Source organism: Triturus cristatus, chromosome 9, assembly GCF_964204655.1.
Source record: "Triturus cristatus chromosome 9, aTriCri1.1, whole genome shotgun sequence".
NCBI classification, from domain to species: domain Eukaryota; kingdom Metazoa; phylum Chordata; class Amphibia; order Caudata; family Salamandridae; genus Triturus; species Triturus cristatus.
Genome location: NC_140592.1, coordinates 109,240,945 through 109,251,264, shown reverse-complemented (window position 1 = coordinate 109,251,264; position 10,320 = coordinate 109,240,945). Strand labels below are relative to the sequence as shown.

The window sequence follows — 10,320 nt, the reverse complement described above, 5'->3', positions numbered from 1 at the left end:
GGTCAGTTGGCTGTCAAGGATGATGCCGAGGTTGCATGCATGGTAGGTCGGTGTGGGTGTAGGTCTGAGTTCTTCCGGCCGCCAGCTGTGGTCCCATGCAGAGGTGTTCTTCCCAAAGATCTGTACTTCAGTTTTGTCAGAGTTGAGCTGGAGCCAGTTGTCTCTCGTCCATTTGGCTGTGTTGGTCATGGCTTTGCAGAAGTTGGTTTTGGCTTTGGAGGGGTCCTCGGTGAGTGAGATAATCAGGTGAGTGTCGTCTGCATTGGAGATTATGTCGAGTCCATGGGATCTGATGATGTCTGCGAGGGGGGTCATATAGATGTTGAACAGGGCGGGACTGCAGTGGAGTAATTATATTTGCATAGTGTTATTGCCATTAGTATGAAAAAGTAAAAGTAAAACACATTGTCATTTTCAACACCAACAGCTATACCTTTAACAAACCTATTGCATTGCAAATGCTTGTTCTTAATAGTGTAGTTTACGTGTGGACTACTCAACTTCAGGGAAAGCCTAGTCCTACATCACTTCATTTCCTATATTTGGCCAGTCCATTTCTGTTTTATTTGGCAGGGGGCTTGACTTGTTGAAAAGAACACAGGCTACACCCCCTGCACTTGCCGGGCCAGCACAGTGACTCTGCCATGCTGCATGCAGACCTCTAACGTTAGGAAGGTTCGTTGGTGGGTAACTCATCCAGGCTTTTATGGGACTTGCACTCCTGACTATCTCATTAAAAAAATGAGGATTTTAAGTGCCAAAATGGAAAACAAAAACCTGGACTGAGTGACCAACTCACTCATAGAGCTAGGAAACTGCTGTATGCAGATAACTTGGAGGCAGATGGCTTCCCTTATAACAGTCCCGCACCACCAGGATTGAATACATCAGGCAATGAGGGGTCACAGGTGACTGACATCAGCAGGCTGGCTGGTAGACAGAGCTGTCCCAGGTTGGGTGACTAGATGCTCCATGTTACGGGAAAACCACTTTTCCAATCCTGGACTTTGCTTGTACGTATCAATCAGATGTGTCGGTCTAATTGTCTCAATAAAAATGAACCAATACTACAACTCCCAGAATGTCCCGATATGTTAAATAGAAATCCAGAACTGGAAAAGTTGTGTCCTGCTGACATGGATTCATCTGATAACCCTACGGTGACACTCACTATAATAGGCTCCTTCTAACTCACTGCATAGACTGTTAACTGCACCTGCACTCTGTCCAGTGCTGTGCCCCACTCATAAGCGATCCCAGGCTCCCACTGGTTTCCTGCCTATCTGCCAGCCTGAGTGCAACTCTATGGCTTGTCCAGTAGGCCAAAGCAATACCAAAGGGGATGATGGACGGAGCGTTTGAGCAAATCAAACAGTCATCCCCAGTCAACTGATCTGGGTTTAATCCATCATCATTCTTTAGCTCACTCCACCACCCCAGTTCAGACATGGCCATATGCAAATCAGTCTGACCCTGTGCCTCATGGGAACAGGCCAGCCCGAACTGCCAAGCCATGTCTTCCCTGGACTGGAAACAAGAATTCTGGTACCGGTTTCGGGTTCATAACCCTCATCAGCCAGGCTATCTTGAATCCAGTGGCAACGTGAGCAAGGGACCCGTGTCTGGGCATACCATGCCAACTTAGGGCGAACAAAGCGATACCAAAGGGGATGATGGACGGAGCATGTGAGCAAATCAAACAGTCACCCCCAGTCAATTGATCGGCGTTTAATCCATCATCATTCTTTAGCTCACTCCACCACCCCAGTTCAGACATGGCCATATGCAAATCAGTCTGACCCTGTGCCTCATGGGAACAGTCTAGCCCGAACTGCCAAGCCATGTCTTTCCTGGACCGGAAACAAGCATCCTGGGACCGGTTTCGGGTTCATAACCCTCATCAGCCAGGCTATCTTGAATCCAGTGGCAAAGTGAGCAAGGGACCCACGTCTGGGCACACCCTGCCAACTTAGGGCGACCAAAGCGATACCAAAGGGGATGATGGACAGAGCGTTTGAGCAAATCATCTCTGTACTGGGGTGAATGTATGACATTGTTCTGTTCTGCATTCTGTCCATCAACTGTTGTTTTTGCATTTGTCACCCCGAGTGGGAAGGGTATGCCCAGACGTGCTCTCCATGCCACTGGAATCAAGCTATCCTGGCTGAAGAGGGGTGAAACCCCGAAACCGGTCCTAGGATGCTTGTTTCCAGTCCAGGGAGGACCTGGCTTGGCTGTTCGGGCTGGACTGTTCCCAAGAGGCACAGGGTCAAGACTGATTTGCATATGGCTGGGTTCAAACTGGAACGGCATGGTGAGCAAAAAAACAATGGATTTAGGCCTAGATCTCTGTACTGGGGTGAATGTATGACATTGTTCTGCATTCTGTCCATCAACTGTTGTTTTTGCATTTGTCACCCCGAGTGGGACGGGTATGCCCAGACGTGGGTCCCGTGCTCTCCATGCCACTGGAATCAAGTTATCCTGGCTGAAGAGGGGTGAAACCCCGAAACCGGTCCAAGGATGCTTGTTTCCAGTCCAGGGAGGACCTGGCTTGGCTGTTCGGGCTGGACTGTTCCCAAGAGGCACAGGGTCAAGACTGATTTGCATATGGCTGGGTTCAAACTGGAACGGCATGGTGAGCAAAAAAACTATGGATTTAGGCCTAGATCTCTGTACTGGGTTGAATGTATGACATTGTTCTGCATTCTGTCCATCAACTGTTGTTTTTGCATTTGTCACCCCGAGTGGGAAGGGTATGCCCAGACGTGGGTCCTGTGCTCTCCATGCCACTGGAATCAAGCTATCCTGGCTGAAGAGGGGTGAAACCCCAAAACCGGTCCTAGGATGCTTGTTTCCAGTCCAGGGAGGACCTGGCTTGGCAGTTCGGGCTGGACTGTTCCCATGAGGCACAGGGTCAAGACTTATTTGCATATGGCTGGGTTCAAACTGGAAGGGCATGGTGAGCAAACAAACGATGGATTTAGGCCCAGATCTCTGTACTGGGGTGAATGTATGACATTGTTCTGCATTCTGTCCTTCAACTGTTGTTTTTGCATTTGTCCAGTAGGCCATCATTTACAGCTTATCAATCAAGGATATGTTATGTTTCAATGGGGTAACCCGATAGACCACTGGACTCGGGTGTATAGATTGGTATATGAAAAAACAGTCACAGTGGAGCAGTTTATCTTAATAAAAACACAAGTATATGAGTATACACTTAAATCGAGTTATGACAACACCTTATTGAGATACACAAATGACCTCATTTAATCATATTCAGCATAGAAAAGGGTCAACATTTCAACCTATTAAATAGACAAATGCATGTCACAATCATCATTTTCAATTACTACGGGTGTAAGTGAAGTGAAAAGTGCAACATAAATCGGGATAAGTGCAGACAAAGTGAAGGGGAAGGTCGTGTGTTTTAGAACATCCAAAATGAATTTGAAGACCTAACCTGCCACTCGAATGGCAATAACACAAATGCAATAACATTAGCAAGAAAAGCAGTTGTACAATCACTGTCAGTCTTGTGTATTGAACAAAGGGAAAAGTCGTCGACGTTTCGACCCCTAATCGAGCCAGCAATTAGGAAATCTTGGAAGCGGGGTCTTCTTCAGGACCAGCGGGGGGTAGGGAAGAAGGACTTACACCTAGAGATAATGAGTAGTATTAATATGGTGTGTCTCTAGGATCATTAATTGTCATGAGGTAGAAATAAGATGATATTTACCAGCAACAGCAAGGAAAACTCATGCTGGATTATTTGTGGAGTGGGCCCGAACGGCTCCTAAAACAAAACAAAAAGACGGAACAAGGGGAGATTGTACATCTGTATGAGGTCTCAATTGGGGCCTGTTGGCCAAAGCAAGATGGTGTATTACTCACCATTCAATGTTGAACAACCGGTGCTATTGATGGCAATATTCTTGTCGGTATGTGATGAATCACAGTGGGCAGTGGTTCAAAAGTAACCAACGCTGGGGGGGTAAAGAAATTGAATTTCAAATCACCACTTAGTTTGGAGATGTACCAAAACTAAATAAGGTTGTTGGCCACATCGTAGTTGGGTTGAGTTATAATAAGAACCATATGTAATTAGTTTCCATGCTTTAGAGCCGTTAGGCGGTTTTATATATTTTATATATTTTTTCAAGTTTTGATTTTGTGAAACGCTGCGAGCTTAATCTCTCATCTTCGCCTGCCTCATACTTATTGTCCGGGCTTTCAGAGGTTGAGGCTTGTTACGTGTTAAGTCCATAACACGCTGGATGTTCTTCTTAAATTTAGCGGATTCATATCCTCCAAACCCCGCAGCGCTGCCCATAGTTACCCTTGATGTCCCCTCACGGTGACTCCCTTTTTAGACATTTTTAGATACATTTGCCCCCATAGTTTTCCCGTCACTTGTGTGGGTCCTTTGATGTTTGTACCTTATTTAGTTTTGGTACATCTCCAAACTAAGTGGTGATTTGAAACGTCGACGACTTTTCCCTTTGTTCAATACACAAGACTGACAGTGATTGTACAACTGCTTTTCTTGCTAATGTTATTGCATTTGTGTTATTGCCATTCGAGTGGCAGGTTAGGTCTTCAAATTCATTTTGGATGTTCTAAAACACACGACCTTCCCCTTCACTTTGTCTGCACTTATCCCGATTTATGTTGCACTTTTCACTTCACTTACACCCGTAGTAATTGAAAATGATGATTGTGACATGCATTTGTCTATTTAATAGGTTGAAATGTTGACCCTTTTCTATGCTGAATATGATTAAATGAGGTCATTTGTGTATCTCAATAAGGTGTTGTCATAACTCGATTTAAGTGTATACTCACATACTTGTGTTTTTATTAAGATAAACTGCTCCACTGTGACTGTTTTTTCATATACCTATCAATCAAGGATAAGCAAGAGAGGCAGTCTAAAGTTTGACACCAAAATATAGGTTCCTGTTCTGTTGACCACCATGCCTTCTGTACATACTTACATCGCCTTCATTGCTGGCAGTTTTCCATATCCATTTGTGAATAGCAGCTTCAGTCTTTGCAATCTGGGACTTGTAGTCCTCGTTTTATAATGGAATAAACAAGGCTACAAGAATGCAAAGAAAAAGACCTGAACTGGAGCAGCTAGTCACACATAAACCCAGGAAAATTGCCAGGGCTCCTCCTGAGCCGCAGTACTATGCTTCACTTGTGTCAACCTCTGCCTACTTGCGTTTTCAATGCACTGTGCCATCGTTGAACCGCTTACATTACCTTTCTGCCCCTTCCTCTACCCTCTTGTGCTTTCAGTGAATTGAGCCATCCTTGTGACTCTTACTTACCCTCTTCATCTCCTGTGCTGTGCATCTCTTTTTATGCCCCATCAGCCTATGCCTCATTGAATGTGCCCCCATGCATTGTCTTCTCCTCAGTGCTTCCCTGTGGTTCCGGGCCCTTGTTCCACGTGCTTTCATAATTGGGCCCCCTACACATGTCCCTACCCCATTACGCTATTATCCTTCTTGGCTTTTTGTGACTGTCCCTCGACTGCCTCCCCTCATGCCTCAATGATGCCTTCCTGTGTGTGCCCCACCTTAAACCCAAGGAGGCTGTCATCGGTTGTGTAGCCTCTGTACAGTTTTCATTACCATTCTGTGACTCTCCACACAGTGGTCAGAATCAGGAAATGTGGCCTATGGGGTGAAAGATATGGTCCATGATGCAGATGTGGTCTTAAGTAAGGGATGTGGGATGGCGTGAGAGATGTGGCCTATGTTGCTGATGTGGTGTAGCAGAGCAGATTTGGTCCGTGGTGGGAGATGTGACCTGAGATGGGAGATATAAGATGTAGCCTGCAATATGGTGGAGATGTGGTCCATGGTGTGAATGTGGTTTAAGGTGGAGATGTCATCTCTGGTAACATAGTCCATTGTACGCATGTGGCCTATGGTGATGATGTAGTCCGAGGTGGGAGACATGGCTTATCATGTGGTGGGAGATGTGATTTGCAGTGGGGGACATAGCCTACCCTATGGCGGGGAATGTGGTCTGTGGTATGGAGGTGGTATGAGGTACAGATGTCGTCTACCATATGGTGGGAAATGTGGCCTGTCATACGGTGCATATGTGGTCAATGGTGGGAGATGTAGCCTGAGGTGGGAGATGTGATCCGAGGGGAGAGATATGTATATCTTTGGATGGGTGTGTACTTGACTTGGGGTTGTAAGTCATGTTGCAAACAGACCAAGGTGATGCTAACCATGGGGTATCTTTCGGTTTGTTGCTAATAAGATTTCTTGAAATTTATTCTGTAAAACGCAGCAATTTATTTTTTTCAAAAAAAATCTCAGGGGGAGAAGAAGGTCCCTCGCCCGCTGCATCGCCCACTTCTAGTTTGGGCTCGCTCGCGTGTTGAACCCAGCTCTCACCTGTCTGCCTCACCACTTCTAGATTCCACCAGCCGCCAATCCGAAGGCTTCAGACCTGACACTAGGGCCCCTGCTCGCTCGCGTGCTGAACCCAGCTCTCACCCGTCTGCCGCACCACTTCTAGATTCCACCAGCCGCCAATCCGAAGGCTTCAGACCGGACACTAGAGCCCCTGCTTTGGGGCTTGCTGGCCCAGAGCGCCTGACTCCACTGCCTGCCCAGTCAGATTGACAAATGAAGGTTATTCCGGCCTCCCGAAAGAACCAGCGAGGAGGAAAGACAAGGTTAATGAAACGGGGACAGGCGCCAAGACCGCGTGCAGCCGGAAGAGTCGGGGCGCGCGCTGGCCAAGCCCCGGCCCTCCGCACAATGCCGCCATTTATAACTCAGGCAGGGTGTTCACGGACAGGGAAAGTGCTTTCCTGACAACAGCTGCAATCAAATAACCCATAAACAGCACTTGAAGTGCATTAGGGAGCCCACCTCCTGCAATAAACCTAGAGAGCGGGAATTACCCGGGCCTCTGGGCTGTCAGCCCGTGCATCACTCCGGAGCTGCCGTAATGGATTCCCGCGTTCAAACCGGTGTTTATCTGTGTAATGCTTCATCTGTCCACAGACAGCCCGGGTCTGGGAAACTGATTTCCAGCAACAGCCTGGACCAGAAGGGTTGTAGCATATATTACATCATTTTTTCAACTCATTCCCAAAATGGTCGTCTCTTTCTGGTGATATTGGAGGTGCTACAGTACCGAGGTGTCTAGGCGCTAGCAAACAAGAGCCCGCCCCCAAACTGCCTGTCTCCTGAGTGAAGATATAGATCCCAGCCAGGCATCAGTACCTTAAGGCTCTTTGGAATAATGTGATAGGAGAAAGTACAGACTAGTGACTCCCATGGGTTTTGTTCAGGGTTCACCACACTGGTCTGGTATGCAAGAGGTCAGTGTGCTCAGGTAATGTAGGGGAGGTCGCTAGGACTATGGGGATGCCAGCTGGATACTGGACACCACTTTCTGTGTGGAGATGGGGAAGGAAGGAAAGGAAAGGACATTCGAGGGCAGGACAACTTAGGGACAGCATGGGTGGAGACATGCTCTACCATGTGTAGACGAACATGTAACAAGTGATGGACTTGGGAAATAAAGAAATACATCACTGTACCTGGTGTGAGTCACTGACTGTGACTGCTGACTCAACACCTCATTACCATAAAGAGGAATAACCCGTAGAGTTGTAGGAGCTGCAGGGACTCCGTGCAGCATGTACCCAGACAGAAGGCAACTCCATGGGCAATACACAACTGACAGACAATCAACCATACTAACTAAAACAACAAGCAGTATCCAATCCCCTTTTGGAAAGAGGAAATATTAGCTCTTAGGCAGAAACAATGGAAAATAAATGCAACTATGTCCATCAACCACTTAGTGCCCCAACTAGTGTGAGGTACCTCTCCCCGGAGAGCTCTGCTAACATAAAGAGTTCCAAATCTGTTGATGTACATTGTTTTGGGTACCTTTGATGAATGAGGAGCATTCCCTCAGGTGAGAGTTCAGATGGTAAGGCAGCTAGGAGCTAAGAGGCCAGCATATGTATGGGCAAGCAAAAAGTAACGTGAGCCTGAGGGGGGTAAACAAAGGATTAGGTGAGAAAACTGATAAATGCAGTGTCCTTTCACAAAATGACAACATTTATTTCATCCTACCTCGCTTGTGAAACGTTCATAATGACTGGGGAACTGTTCATGAAAGCTTTTGAGATAGAGTCAGTGCCTAATTTGAGCCGGTGGTTGCACATAGGGAAACCCAGCACTCATTTTTGGAGGATTGGCACTTTTTTTTCTTCATTAGACTTTGAGCCAGAGCAAGGGAGGGAAAAACGCAAAAAGAAGAAAGGAGGAATAGAAAGCCTGAAACAGCGACAAAGAGAACAAGCATTGGCATAGCCAATAGGTCTCGCCTTTGGGACCTTATAAGTGTTTAGCCATGCAACACTTGATGTTGTTGCACCAAGGATATTGTGCTGGATAACTAAACACTTATAAGGTCCCAAAGGTGAGACCTATTGGCTATGCCAATGCTTGTTAAGTAGGTGGCGTACCATGACCTTTTGAGCTCATTATAGTCATAGCTTCTTGCAACGTGGGGCGGTTTTCAACATTTTGCTAGGGGTCATTTTGGTTTCCAATCCAGTCTGGTTTCCAGTCATGTTTTTGTGAGGATTTATTGATTAAAAAGGCAACTTTTCATAGGTTCATAGAACTCATTAAATTGGTCTTAGAATGGGAGCGCTAGGTGGCGCTAACCAAGATGGCCGCACCGATGTGAGGCTCCTGATGCTTGACCCCTCGCAACCGACCTAAATCCGTATACCACCGCCCTAGAAGCGATCCAAGGGTCGCCATCTGTAGCGGAGCTGCCGCACCACACTCGGTGCTGTTTCCAGGCGATTTCCTGCAACCGGGGCCGAGATCGAAGGCCCGTTAGTCACGCCGGTGTGAGGGACGCATCCGGCTGGTTCCGAGGCGGGCACTGCGAGCTACGTGAGTCCCGCGGCGCCCTGGGAGGAAAGCAGGCCGTGTAGCCAACGGAGGCCTGCCGCCCATCGCGGGGGCCCGAGGGGGTGAGCCCCTGCCCTCCGTGGACCGCAAGTGAGCTGGAGGGGGTGGCGGCTGGTGGGGCGCCCCCGGAGCTGGCACGGGGCGGAGGCCCAGGCCCTGCTGTGGCCCTGCAACACAGGCGGACTGGTTCGAGTGGCACAGGCCTGTGCGGGTAGTTGGATCTGGCATTGCTGGGGCTGGCGCCCTTTCTCCATCTGCACCGCCGGCTGGGAGTTCACACCGGCGAAGGAGGACGACTCCCCCTGGCCTCCCCCACCCTGTCTTGTGTGTCGGGCGGGGGAGCCTCTGTCCGGGCGATCGGCCGGGCGGCGACATCCTGCCAGACCCCGAGGGTTGGTGCAACGCAACAGGTGAAGGCGCTTCGTGGGCACAAGCAGCAGCGGCCGGCGTGGGAGGTCGGGTCTGGCCTTGCTGACGGTGGAGCCCACCCTCATCCTGTACCACCGGCTGGGAGTCGCTGCCGGCGAGAGGGGGGGTGCCCCTCCCCCCCAGACTTCACCCGTCCTGGCCGGGCGGGGGGCCTCCGTCCCTGCTGTCGGTCGGGCGGAGGCGTCCCGGCCCTACCCCTGAGGAGGTCCTGCTGTCGGTCCGGGGCCGGGGGCAGGTGCGGAGTGGTCCCACTGAACGTGGCGAGCCTGCAGGCCCGGCGCAGGCGACAGTGGCGCAGCGGACCTGGGGCTGCGCCTCGACTGGCGATGACTGCGAGTGTGGGCCGCCGCGGCCGCTGCGAGGTGAGAGAGGCCCGGCCTGGATCATAGCGGAGAGGTGGCGTACCCGACGGACTCCTGGCCTCCCCCAACTGGGGGAAAGACGTTTCTCTACCCTTCCTCTCTCCCCGACTCTTCGGTCCTTAGCCCTGCACCGGAAGGCTAATTGACTGGCGGGCGTGGGCCGACTGGCGGTCCTCCGTACCAGGCCTAGGGTCCGGCATACCCACCCCGGACGCCATCATGGGCAAAGATAGGGGCCCCAAGCCGACGACAACGTCCCACCAAACAAAAATCGACCAATTTGCAAGCTCGGACCCGCCGGGTGCGGGCGGGGAGGTGGCGACGGCCCCAAACAAAGACCTAGCCGTCATCCTGCAGGCCATCAACGCCTCCCGCACATCCTTGGAGGGGATGGTCGGGGAAGTGAAGATGGATGTTACCCTCCTGCGGCAGGACCTCCGCAACGCCACGGCACGCATCACGGAGACGGAATCACGGGTCTCGACGGCGGAGGATGACATCCGCCAGCTACAGGACCAAGTCCGGGAGCTTGCGACCCACTCCAA

General features: G+C 49.9%; 1 long non-coding RNA gene across 1 annotated transcript; it reads right to left on the bottom strand.

Moving 5' to 3' along the window:
• Positions 1-3,549: 3,549 nt before the first annotated feature.
• Positions 3,550-3,962, bottom strand: LOC146797492 (uncharacterized). Its single transcript, XR_014968992.1, has 3 exons — positions 3,898-3,962; positions 3,743-3,799; positions 3,550-3,662 (listed from the first exon to the last, which is right to left on the bottom strand). It is a non-coding gene; the product is annotated as an uncharacterized LOC146797492 (long non-coding RNA).
• Positions 3,963-10,320: the final 6,358 nt, after the last annotated feature.